General features: G+C 37.9%; 1 protein-coding gene across 23 annotated transcripts in view; it reads right to left on the bottom strand.

Moving 5' to 3' along the window:
- Window positions 1-14,554, bottom strand: part of Baz2b (bromodomain adjacent to zinc finger domain 2B) — a 213,283-nt gene that overhangs the window by 115,348 nt on the left and 83,381 nt on the right. The gene's annotated exons all lie outside the window — the stretch shown is intronic.

Here is a 14,554-nt window from a genome sequence, read left to right as displayed (position 1 = left end):
TGTCTGTTCTGGATGGTCGGCTTCACAATAATCCTCAGACCTTTCCAGTTACTGGGTGATTTGACGATGTCATCACCAACTTTTCTGGTGACAAGACTTGGGGGTGGGGAGGAAGGGGGCAGGGAAGGCATGGATGACATGGGAACACGACACACCAATCTTGGAAGCCAAGGCAGACGTGGCACTTAGCTCGCCTCAGGTACACCTTCGAACCTGGGTGGCACGGTGGAGGCAACTGGTGTCTGAGGAACCAGATCCAGGATGACTGAAGAAAGGCTGCATCTTAGCCTCTTCTGAGACAAAAGCTAAAAAGTCCAAGAGTCACTGTATCCTTAACTGCATCTGACTAATTCCAGGTCACAACTCCCAGTCTTTGAATTATAGAGAGCTTCAGCATCTACCCAGGAGGCTGCTAGTTACATTGACTTTTTATTGTTCGGTAGTTCCCAAATTCACTGTGTTCTACAACACACAGCAGTATGTCTGTTGAGCCTTAGTTTCTGTATCAATAAAATGGGGCTAATCATAAGAGGGAGGTCCCAGCACACTTCTGGGTAGTTGTTCTTAGTCACAATAGAGAAGAAAACTGCTTTAGTTTGCCAAAGGAAAGATATAGGAAGAGGAAAGCTCAATAAGTCAATACCTGTTCTTCATCAATTAAACGTGACTAAAGGTAACTGAAATGTGCAGGGGATTTACAACAGCAAGTACATCTCTCTCACAGGTAAGCCTGCACACATGCTTATCAATACATTACCCACACCTTGCCAACACTGCCCTCCAGAGAGAACAATCTTGTGTGGACTTCAGGTAATTACAAAGTTTTAGTTTGTTCTTAGGCAACTGTGTTGCTTTTTCCTTATATGTTTATGCTTAATTTTGTAAGTTCACAAATCAAAAGTGAACTTGGTTCAGACTGCAGTGTTCCCTTTTTCAGTACTTTAGGGACCAAGTTCTTTCTGTTGAGACACTGATAATTCATACATTAACTTCTACTAACTTTATATTATGCATGTCTTTCTCCACAATGCATCAGATTTAAATCATATGCATACCCAATTATATATAGATATAAGATGATAAATAGGAGATTTCCCCTAAGTGTTTTTGAAGACAGAAGTTGGTCTTAATTCATATTCACCCTAAAACAACTCAGATGGGCTTGGGTTTCCTTCATATACAGATGGGAAATTTGACTAAAAACTGTCTCAATTGAATGGTTATTAAGGACAGAGGCCCTTACCCTGCTATCGAGAGAGAGAGAGAGAGAGACATACATGTGAAGGCAAGGAGCTGGGCAGTTAAGTACATTATCAGAAGAAGGACTGGGTGACTGAAACCAAGTATAGTCCAAATTACTAAATTATCCTGATCCATTGTGTTAGAATTATAATCAGCTTCCAGTCTCGATGAATTTGACTATTCTATATAATTTGCAAAAAAGAATCATGCAGTGACACCTAAAACCATGTTTCAAAGTTATTCCATGTTATAGCATATATAATACTTCATTCCTTTTTATTGGTAAATAGCATTTCATTTTGTACCTTATCGCATACATTTACCAGTTAATGATCACCTGGGCTATTTTTACTTTTAGAGTTTACAAACAGTGGATATTAACATGGGCATACAGTGCTTATGTAGATACATAGTTCAGTTCCTATTAGAAATAGATTGGCATGTTAAGAACAGAATTGCTGGGTCACATGGTAACTCTTATGTTTAGCCTTCTGAGGAGCACAAATATAAACTAACCTTTGAAGATTTGCAGTGAAGCATTTACAGTTCCAACTAGTTTGGAGTTGCAGTAGGTGTACTGTCATCAGATCACATTAACATTAATCTCTTGATAATTGTATTAAGTTTAATCATTTAATAAAATGTTTCTAAAGGATACTTTCAGAGTCGTCACAATTACTACACGGCTCACTTTTAGAATAGTTTACTGTTGGTTAGTACTTTGTTTTACTTTACTGAAATACACTAGACATTTTGGCTCATAGTTAATACCCATTATATCCCTGTATTTTTCTGTCAAGCAATGGTCCACACATTCAGTGTAGGTCTTATCAAGACATATGAAGTGTGTTATTTTGTTTGTGATGCTCAGGACTGAACTCAAGGCGTTGGGCATGTTAGGCAAGTACCATATCCCTTCTAGGACCTCACATTATACTCCTGAGCATTATTACATTTGGTCTTGATCCTTCCAAATACAACCTAATGATATTCTAATACTTGAGGATATCAGTCAGGGGCAAAAGTATGAAATTCATAAAATAATAAAAGGAGAAGGAATGTATTTCAAATGATAAGTTAAATCATATTAAAATTTATAGTTCATGTGAAAATTATCAATGTCTAAAAGGGAAGAACAAAACTCCTCTTTTGTACCTCATAAAAGGAAGTTCCAAACACTAGAGGTCAAGAACCCTCACTCATGTGAGCTACTGTCAGTCTTGAGCCCGTACCCTGTCCTAATTCTTTACTTTAAAAATACAGGTGTCTTGCCAGTTCTGCGATCCGTGTGAGCCCCTATTTTCAGTTCCATAGATAAGAGGTCAAGAAGTTACAAACACCCATTCCTACCTCAGATCATTGTAGCAGTCCTTAGAGCTGGGTGTGGGTTGGGAGGAAATGAGGAACTGGGGTACTCTGGGTGACGATAAGATATTTTAATTGTGGTGGCAAATGCATGAATTTATGAATAACTAAAAACTGAATGATATATGAAATGGTAAATAAAGTATATGATATATAATCAGATTTCCATAAAGCTGAGGAAAACAACATTTTGGATCTCTCTCTCTCTGATAGAATATTATTTGATTTTATTGATTCCTGATTTTGGACTCTGTTCAAGACTGAATATAGAATGCCTATAACTGCTCATGTGTGATAGGGGGAAATAATAGGCCAGGGATTCAAGTAACTCTCAAGTACTCACTCTAATTAATCTTCCATCATCATGTTGTAAGTATTCAAACAACAAAACAAAAGCCGCCCTGCTACAGCCACATGAGCCCAGTTTAGGGACTAACTAGTTTGAACCAAGCATGGGCCAGACTTGTTTCTTGGCCTCATTTCAACAGTCACATGACTGGCCATGCTGCTACAAAGAGAGCTGCAAGCCCCAGATTCTAAGGATGCTACTGGGCATCTTTCTGTCTGCAGCATCACTCACTATCTACTGTAAACACTGCTATCACCTGCAGAGCTCTAATCCCCACCTCTCCTTTTGTCTTCTATGTAATCAGTCGTGATCCTGACTTTTTCAAAGCAGTAACCCTTGACAGAAAACTGATTCTGCCACCCTCTTGTTTAAGCTCTTCAAGTGTCGCTGTCACTCTCTGCAATATAAATAAATATTCCAGGTCCTTGCTAAAAATAGAAAACTTTCTCACTCTGATATCAGAAGACAAAATGTCTTCCTCTTCCAGATTGATGAATCCCCCTTTAATCCACACCATGTGTTAGATGTTAGGCACTCACAGGCTTGCAAAGTCCTTTCATTCCTTGCTGAATTTGTCCTCACATTCCAGGCCTTCCAAGAACTGGAGAAGCATTCTGACTCACAAGCAAACCTGGTTCCCCTCTTCTTACTCTTGTATATTTCTAATTAAATTCTAATTAAGCCACATGGCAGTGTTCAGATATGTGGCTTTCTACCACGCTGAGACCTTTACCAGTAGACACTACTGTCTTCCTTAGAGTCTCGAGCTCATAAAATTTGAAGGCTTGAATGAAAATACATGACAATCACCAAAATTGAAATTTAAATGTATACACATATATTCTCACTTGCCTAACAACAAATAGGATATTATTATTCCAGTTTTCAGATGAGCAATTCTTGCTTTCATTCATGACAGCAATATTGCTGGTAATAGTAGACATGGCCCGGCACTTATCCTGAAACTGGCCAGTGCTGGCTACACTCCTATAACTGGACACAGAGCTCCCATCCTTTACAGATTTGCTCAACTAAAAGAGAAGGCTAATTGGTGTTTGAGGAAAGAAGCTGGGAAGCATTTCTAAATTATTGGTTTTTTGTTTGTTTGTTTGTTTTTGTTTTTAATTTTTTGGTTCATGGTCTCATTATATAGCCCTAGTTAGCCTAGAATTTTCTATGTAGATAAGGCTGGCCTCTTGTTTCAGGTTCTTGAGTGCTGGGGTGTGAAGTAGTAGGCCTGGTAGTGATAACATGCGGGTGGGGGGTGAGGGTGGGGTGATAGCATTGTGGACATGGTACCCAGCATGTAACTCTCTGACTGGCCTCCTGTGAGTTATCTTGCTGTTTATGATAGGAAACAGGCAGTGACTGTGACTATGTGGGTGTTGGATCTGGCAATTTTAATCACCAGGTCTGTCCAGAAGGCTCTGAGGGCAGTGATTCTTACTCCTAACATGATCACATTGCTCTTGAACGAAGGAACTATCTCAAAACTCTTTACCAGTAACAGACTAGGTGACCATGACAAACCCTAACCCTTCAAAAAGGGAGGGAATGTATTGTCCTCAGTTGAGCTTTTTTCACATACACCAATTTTATCACTGTTTAAAAGCAGACCAAATGTCACAAATCTTTAAGGCCTTTAAAACAAAGTTTGGGGTGGGGTGAAATACGACTAGCTAAGTCCACACATTCCACTTTATCATTCAAAGCTCAATGATGAATGTTAAAGGGCCTGAGACACTTGTATGTGCTTGCCCATAATGATGCCTCCCATATCCATTCCATCCTACTCTGGCCGTTTTTAAATTTTTTTGGTGTTTTTGCTTTGAGACCAGCTCCCACTCTAGCCCAGGGTGGTCTCAAACTTACAGTCCTCCTGCTTCAGTCTCCCAAGTACTGGGATTGCAGACATGAGCCACCGTGTCTATGTTGTGGTTTTTTTTTTTCCTTATTTTTTTCTATTTGAAGATTTCATTTTGTTATTTATATAAGACCCTGGCTTCTCTGAATGATCTTTTGATATTCACTAATTTCAGTGCTTCTGGTTGCTTTGTTAAAGGCTTTGCTAAAGATAGTAATCAGATGAAATCCTGCATTTCAATTATTCTTTCATCTGTTAACACAATCACATAACCATACTAGTAAAACACAAACAAACGAACAAATTATTTAAGCTGAAGTGATGGTTGCTGTCATAAGTATTAGCTCATGCAATATGATTCTTCCAGGCCAGGTGGTGGTGGCTCACGCCTTTGATCCTAGCACTCAGGAGGCAGAGGCAAGCAGATCTCTATGAGCAGATCTCTATGAGGCAGAAAAACTGCAAGTTGGAGGTCAGTTTGGGCTAGATAACAAGTTCCAAGCTAGCCTAGCCTACATAGTAAGGACTTTCCACAAATAAAAACAAAAGCAACAAAAAGCAACACAAAAGGATGAAAATCAGTTGAGCACTCAGGAGGCAGGAGAATCTAGACGATCAGAAGTGCAAGGCTAGCCTTAGCTAGGGAGTCTGAGCCCAGCCTAGGTGACATGAGACCCAGTCTTACTTTTGAAAAAAGCATATTTTGGAATTAAAACTGGGATCCAACACAGGATAGACAAGTAAGTGCTCTGCCACTGAGCCCTACCTTGAACCTGTGAGAGGCCCTATCTCAAACAAACTAAATACAACAAGGAGCACTGGGGAATGGAAGCCTGGATTCCCTGTCCAGCTACAGTGCTAATTACAAACGTGATGCTGAGCACATCTAACATCTTAAACCTACGCCCTCTATCACGGCAACTCAACTCTGCACAATACAAGGGTTTGGACTCCTCTATAGGGTTAGTATAGAGTGGCCAACTGTCCTGTCACATCATTCTTTATTAGATTTTTTTTTTCCTACTCATCATGTGGATACCATCACCACCAGCACTTCTTAGAACTTACAATGTTATTCTATGCATTATACAAATTTTATTATTTATTGTCTGTCTCCTGCAAGTAAGATGTTAAATACTGTATCTATTTTGTCCGCTTTAGAAGACCATGACCCAATTACAAACTTTCACTGGAAGAATGAATTGAATGAATGAATGATCATCCACAAGAGCTGACATGCTACAAACATTTCATTTCCAAAGTCATTAACCTACGAAAGCCAGGTCTTACCATAAACTAATCAAGTGACTTTAACAAGATGAGCCAAACACCCATATTTGTTTGGTCTCTGCAAATATACTGTACATGGTCATTAAGACAAAGATATGTGTATATTTGTCCTATTGCTCAATTAACCTGACTTACAAAGTATATCATATAAAATTTTCTGATGACAACTTCTTGCTGGAACAAAAGCCTTTTCTATGAATTTAAATTTTTATTTAAGAAATTAAAATTCTATGGGTGGTGGCAGCATATGCCTTTAACCCCAGCATCCCAGCACTTGGAAGGCAGAGGCAGGCAGACCTGCCAATCTGACCTACATAGTAAGTTCTGGGACAGCCAGCACTCCACACAGAAATCCTATCTAATTTTATTGTCTTATTTATGTGGGTGTTTTGCCTGCATGTATGTCTGTGCATCACTTAAATGCCTGGTGCCCTCAGAGACCACAAGAAGGCATCAAATACCTTGGAATTGGAGTTTACAGATGCCTGTGAACTGCCATGTGGATGCTAGGAATCAAGTTCTGGTCCTCTGGAAGAGCAGCCAGTGCACTTAACTGTCAAACCATCTCTCTAGGAACATATGTCACTACCTTTTATGAAATTTAGTTTTGGTTTAATTTGTGAGATGCAGTCTTATTGTACAATATATAGGGTAGTCTCAAACTCACAACTTCCCTTCAGCTTCCTAAGTGCCAAGGTCATAGGCATGTGCTACCACACCTACTTCTCCTGCGTTAAATACATAGAATACACCAAAGCTCAAGTCTAGTTTGTTAGTTTCTCACCATTTATTTGTTTTTTGTTTGTTTGTTTGTTTATCAACTTGGAAATATAACTTAACTTAGGCCAACGTACAACGTACAATGATCTTTCAAAAATTCACTTTAGTAGATAAGATTTGATTTAAAATGATACATGTTTGCCAGACTTAAGAATCATCTCACAACCTAGTTAAATGTAATATACAAGATAATTAAATAAAACGCACCAATTTCCAACTCAAAGTACATATGCTTTGAAATAAAAACACTACATGTGTGTGGTGTGAATATATACATTAAGACTGTTATGGGATATAAATAAAGCCATATAAATAGGTACTCAAACCTTGAGGTTTTGCAGGTTCTTTGACCTAAAAGGGGACAAGAAAGATGGCTTTGCTTGGTAATGCAACTACCTTATAGGCATGAGGACCTAAATTTGAGCCCCGAACCCAAAAGTGGCTACATATGCCCCAGCACTGGGAAGATGGAAACAGGAGAACATCTGGGGCTTACTGCCCAGCCAGTGTGATCTAATTGGTTAGCTCCAGACCAATGAGAGGCTGTCTTAAAAGGAAATGGATGCCATTCGTGATGATGCCCAATATTGTTCTCTAACATACGCGTGTGCACTCACACACACACACACACAGACATGCACGCAAGCACGCACGCACGCACATATACCCTCTGATGTTATTGCCCTCAACATTTTCTGGAAAAGAGGAGGGAGGGAGGGGGAAAGGAGAAAAAGAGAAAGAAAGGTAACTTCTTTTAATTTTGGCTACACTGACTCATTTTCTGATTTTATTTTTTAACGGCTTATTTTATTTTTATGTGTATATACATGTGTCTCTGTGTGTATTCCACATGTGTACCAGGCCAGAAGAGGGCAGAGCTGGAGTTACAGGAGGTTGTGAACTGCCTGACCTGGATGCTGGGAAACAAATTTGGGTACTCTGGAAGAGCGGCAATGGCTCTTAACCAGTGAGTTCTCTCTCCAGCTCCAAATCCTTATTTTCTTGCCAGATCAACAATCTCTCAGTAAGAAAATGTGTAAACATTTTATCTAGTTATTTTAATGTATTTTGTAGGTTATTCAAAGTATTCTGACTAATACAATTCTGTGCTCGATAAACAGTTCTTCTGTTATTATTGTTTGAGACAAGGTCTCACTTCACTGATCTGGCTAGCCTGGAACTCACTATGTAGACCATGCTGACCCTGAACTCAAAGTATCCATCTGCCTATTCCTCCCCATGTGCCACCAGACCCAGCAAAGACTTTTGTTTTAACCAAGTATAAACTCACTTCCCATGAGTTTTCCAATCCAACCTTTGATAATCACATTACAGTGCTTAGGCAGAACAAAAATCAAGTAGCCTTAAATCTGGATAAAGCAACTTGCCTTAGAGTTGTAATCAGCACTAAAAAGAATTCATGAATTATCTGTCAAGTTTCTCAAAATTATTAGTGGTTTCAAGTTGCTTGTGCATCAAAGGATTATATTTTCAAGGATATATATTTTCGATGAAGGATATATATTTTCATTTCTATCTTTGACAAGATGTTTCTAATTAGTTTTTCTTTTGATTTTCAGAAAATACTCCCAATATCCCAATCATACCCATGCCTAGTTAACCCACTATCCCCAACAATACCCATAACTGGATAATCCACTATCCCAAACTGAATAACCCACCATCCCAACAATACCCAGACCTGGATAACTCACTATCAGTCAGTGTTGTCCAGATCCTTCTGAACCCACATGTGTGGCTCACTGTTTGTGCTTTGAGGATATATATATATAATATTCCTCTTAGGGAAATTTGTTCTTAGAGCAAAAGGCTTCTTCTTGCTCTTCATTTCAGTAGTAAGCAACTAAACATAAACAATCTTCAAAACAGAAACACTAAGTTATAAGAATTACCTATAGAAACATCAACACATATTTGTTTATAAAGAGTTCCTAAGGAATGAGTAATCCAGCCTGTAAAATGCTTCATGCAGACCGGGATCCTGTACAACCAGAATGCTTCGTTTTTGATAGCTTCACTATAAGCAGCAATCCTTTATACCCAAACACATTCTCACACACAATATATATGGTTGTTTTTCCTTTTCTTGTTTCCAAGATATATGTGGAAAGCATTAATGATTTCACCTAATCTTTTCCATAATTTCTTTTTAAATTTTACTATATCACTTATGTATGCTTACATGTCTGAGCATGCTCATGTGGGTGCCAAGGGAGGTCAAAGGAGGATGTCAGATGCCCTGGAGCTAGCTGTGAGCCCTGACCTGGGTGCCAAGGATGGAACACTGGTCCTTTGCAAGAGTAGCAAGCACTTTTAACTGTTGAGCCTTGTCTCCATACCCTCCATGCTTTCTATATAATACTAGGTTCACAAAGTGAATGTTTCCTTCAACTGAAGCATGACAATTCTCTAAGGCTAAGCATGATATTACCACAGGAACTAAAGGCGGATCAGATAAATGGGTTGGGCAATTGTGGCACACACCTTTAATCTTAGCACTTGGGAGGCAGAGACAGTTAGATCTCTGTGAGTTTGAGGCCAGCCTGATCTACAGTACTAATTCTAGGATGGCTAGGGTTGTTATACAGAGAAATCCTGTCTTGAAAACAAAACAACGCCCCCCCCCAAAAAAAACAAAAGATAAAACAAAACATATAAATGGATGCTATACAAGTATAGATCATGCTTCTTTTATTTACATAATTGAGTTATGTAAAGCAATGAAGTTCCAAAGATTCTACAAGAGGGACAATCCTTGAAAACTTTGTGATAAGGAGAATAAACCTGCCCGATAAAACCATAAATATTGTGTGAATATGAGATATTTACAGGACTAAAAACAGATTAGAGTGAGTAGGACTCTACTCATTTGACGACTACAGAATTTTGAGATGGTGAGAACATTTTGGAAATAAGAAATACCTGCACAATACTGAATATGACAAATGCTACTGAATTATATACATTCAAATGGTCAAGGAACCAGGCACAGTTGGACAGGCTTTAACTAAAGCACTTGGGAAGCAGAGACACAGTTCTCTCTGTGAGTTCTAAAGTAGCTTGGTCTACACAGCGAATTCCAGCTACTCAGGGCACTACAGTGAAGCTCTGTCCCCAAAGAAATAGTCCAAATGGCAAGTAATTATTGAATTGTGTACTATAGGGTGATTTGCTAGACAGTTAATTCTGTCTCAGGAAATTTATTTCTTAAACTAGTGTTTGAAGCTTTTTTTAGTGCTCTAGTCTGTTTAATGAAAATGTCTCCTTTGGCATTCTACTTACCAGGTTTCCCTTCCTGCCAAAGTGATTTATTTCTATAGCTCACTCATTTAGCAATTAATAAATTTCTGAGATGCCTAATGTTTTAAAATTTCTGTAACACATTTAATGTTTGATTATGCATTGCTTATAACACCAAGAAAATTACTTAAGTTATCAAATCAATACTCATACTTAATATTTGTTTGGATTTTATTTGCTAAAATATGTTCACGGTGGCTCGGGCTGTCAAAACAGGATCTAATAACACACTACATGTAAAAGCAACACGAAATTCAGTCCTACAGTTGCACAAACACAGTAAGTGAAAATTTCAATAACAAATGGTAAGGAAAAGCATTCCAGAAAAATACATAAGATTTTGCTTTTTTTTTTTTTTTTTTTTTTTTTTTTGAGACAGGGTTTCTTTGCTTTGGAGCCTCTCCTTGAACTGGCTCTGTAGACCAGGCTGGCCTTGAACTCACTATGATCCACCTGCCTCTGCCTCCAAAGTGCTGAGGTTAAAGGAGTGTGCCACCACTGCCTGGCAAATACATACTCTTAAAATGAGTAACACACTGACAATGTATATGCTAACATTTTCTATGCCTATATAAATAGTCAACATATATAATTCTAATTCTTAGCAGGGCTATTTAAAATCTGAAAATTACAGATAGTTTAGGTACAATTACTTTAAAGATATTTTGCAGAGCAACCAAATAATTTAAATAGATTAAATGATTATGACATTTAAATAAATTACTTACAAAACTTGTTGAGTATGACAATAAAATAGAAGACTTTAAAAAAAGATGTTAAGAAGTTTGAATGAACTATTTCTATTCCTTTGAAAAAATCAGCACTGTATCAAAAGTTAAAGGCATGTACTTCTAGACATAAAACAAACCCATTCCGATGGCCAGGTGGAGTACCAGTCTGCACTGAAATACAACAATGGCAGGCCATGAACACACCTATTGGCATCTTGGAACTTAGGTACAGTCAATGAAGAAAAACACCACAGAAGCTAAAGGGGAGGCAAACAGAGCTAGTCTGTAAACTGACAAGACAGAAATTAAAATTCATTCTTTATTAACTAGAAAGTCCTTATATCCTTTTAATCTCCACTATCTTACCACTTTTCACAGAATGGTGAATTTCTAAGGTCACAATGTATTAGGGGAAAAAATGAAGATGATGATAGCAGCTGAAATTGTCAGCTACTCTATTGAGCACTCTAAGGGGTTACTGTGGGCAGGAGAGGAGGGCACGTCTGTAATGGGGAGGGTAGTGAAATCATAAAAATGTTTAAAGGACTGACAGATGGCTTGACTCAATGACCAAGAATGCACAAGCTTGTTCTGTAGAGTATCACTGTATTAGAATACAGGATGGGAACTGATGTTTCCAAAAAAACCTTCTTGGGTCCTCAAACAAGGTTTTTGGTTAAGAGTACACATTTTTAAAATATGGGGCACAGTGAATGATATCTATCAATGGCCTAACTAACCATCAAGGACTCTAGACAATTAAATTCTGTTGTCCTCATTTTCTCACCAAGTAGAATGAGAATAATATTTGTCTTGGCACTGTATTGAGAATCAACAGCTAATGTACTCAGATACAGCACATGATTAGCCACTGAAATGCTATGAAAACTTAACTAGCCAAGGTACTTACTTAGTTCTTTGAAAAACAATTTTATTACATTTAAAATAATAATACTTGGGGCTGGAGAGAGGGCTCAGTGGTTGAAAGTACTGGCTACTCTTCCATAGAACCCAGGTTCAATTAATATCTCAGCACCCACTTGGCAGCTCACACCTGTGACTTCAGTTTTGGGGGATGTGACACCCTCACATGCAGGCAAGACACAAATGCATATAAAATAATTTTACAATAATAACAGTACTTTCCAAATGGTTGGATGCTACTCTAGTTAGTAAGTAAAGATGACAATGCCAAGGTGTTTTACAGGGACCATGTCTGAGTTTTATCAATAAACATCTCTTATGCTGGGATAAGTCAAATCCATTCCTCAATATCAATGTAGATTGTTAGCTCTGTGGTGACGTCTTCCTACATCTCTTTGCACTTCTAATAGGTACTTCAAATGTACCACATAGAAAAAGTCCGAATTCCTTATCCCTACCCAGCCTGGTTCACCTGGAAAACCACTGTATCTCACAGCTGATGGCAACTTCATCCTTCCAGCCATCCTTTCTCCCTCTTACCTCTGAGCATCACCAAGAAATCTTTTCAGATTTACCTTTCAAAACATCCAGTTTAAATTCTACCAAACCACTTCCTTCTGTTAAAGAACTCTGTAACAATGTTCCATGACTACAGTCTATTCTCAACATAGTCAATAGAATGATCCTTTAAAAATACAAACTAGATTTATACAAAGGCCCGAGTTCCACTATGTCCTAACAGGGGACTTGAAAGGTCTCCTGTGAACAGCCTCTCCTCTCCTGCCTCTTTCTGAGACACCCCTTCCTACTCTCCCCTCTTCCTTACTCAGAGGGCCAATCACAATGGCCTCCATTTATTTACTAAGGTCTTAACAGGCATGTTCCTGCCAAAGGCTTTCTGCCTGGAAAGTACATAGATTTCCTTGGTCAGAGCCCAGAACAGCCACAAAAATTTATCCTGTTCCATTTTCTTTAGTTTTATTTTTGATTAACATTTAGAGTCTAACATGCTCTATGTTTTACAAATCATTCATTATAATTTATATCCACCTGAACTATGTTACACAAAAGTAAACTGTGGAAGGTTTATTTACTGCTACTTCCAAGGTATCTAGAATACTCCAGAAGCCATGCAAATTCAATGTGTAAATGAAGTCAGTGGGCTGAAACAGCTCAGTGGTGGAGTTCCTGTCTAACACTCTCTAAGGGCCTATCATCAGAATGTCAAAAATAGTAAGAGTAACAATAAAAATCTTCAGTGAAAACAATGTATTGGCTATAGCTTTATACAGCACTTAGCAGTGTGTGTTTACCTGCACTTACCACTTACCACGCTGTACCATCTCAGCCTGCTACGGTTTTGCTTCTTACATAAAACTAAACTTTTTGAGACAAGGGTTTTGTTTGGCTTCCTAATGTTAGTAATTGTATTTCTTACAGTGCCTGACAGCTTGGGGGTACTCCATAATATCTGATAAATAAATCCATCTAAACCAAAGGTGTGAACCCCTTATAATCAGCCAAATACAAAGTATCTTTCCTTAACACTCTGTATGACTCTGGAGTTCTGGATTCTGGGTTCTGTTAGAGTTTCTCACCTGACTCTGACAAAAAAAGACCTTAATCACATTATTTAAATTCTCTACAATTATTTCTTCAGGAACAAAAATGGAAGCAATGATACTGTGTGCCTAGTATGATCAACATGACCATAAAAAGGTAAGTGAGCTTGCTCACTGGTTTCTATGTAACAATAAATGGTATCTATTACTCAACATTACAAAATGAGAGAGGCACTGCTGTGAATTTTATTTTGATAACTTGACATTAAACATAATATTTAGAACCTTCTTGAGATACAACAATAACATTAAAAACTGCTGAGTCAAAATGAACTTAATAGCATTTTGAAAATGAGGAACCTCAATTCTCACAAAACAAGCTAGATGATTATAGTTCCCCAGAATAATACTCTTGAATGTTTGCCTATTTTAGATCCTATGGCCTTCTTCAGGAACTTCATTTAATTTTTAATAATTTTAAAATACTATCTCACATAAACAAAATACCTATAACTGGAGCTTGAATATTAAAGATGATAATATTTAAATAACCTACACTTCCCAGCATATAACACAGGCATTCTTCTCTGGTCTGTGAACAAGCTCATGCTTAGAAAGGCCAGAAGCATGCCTTGTGACCCTACTGAATTAACTTATTTAGCCTTGGGCCCAACAACAGTCATAATTCTTTGGTAAGGGAGGCTTAAGAAAAACAGGATTCTGTTTAAATTGTATGATCATTTCATTGTAAAGCTGCGAATCTTCTGCTTTTTTATATACTAATAGTACTAACGATCCTATCTGTAAAGCTAATTCTCTATTTTATAAAACACGCTTGTAAAACCTGTTCCCTTTATACTCCATACTGCAATAAATAAACAAACAAACACATTTTACTTAAGCACCTGGGTAGGTGACAAGAAAAGGAGGTAAGCAGTTTAAACAATGTCCCAAGGCCACAGATGGGGGTGGCTGCCAGCTCCAGGATTAAAGCTAAGCGGTTCTTTATTCCTTCTTATGCTTTGAGTACTTAACATTCATTTTTATAGCACAGGCTCTTGTAATTAACGTAAGAAAACAATTTAATACAGAATTAAAACAATTATCAATACATTACCACAGTATG

The sequence above is a fragment of the Phodopus roborovskii genome, unplaced genomic scaffold (genome assembly GCF_943737965.1).
Source record: "Phodopus roborovskii unplaced genomic scaffold, PHOROB, whole genome shotgun sequence".
NCBI lineage: Eukaryota > Metazoa > Chordata > Mammalia > Rodentia > Cricetidae > Phodopus > Phodopus roborovskii.
Note: the sequence above shows the minus strand (reverse complement) of the source record. Positions and strands in the feature narration are given on the sequence as shown.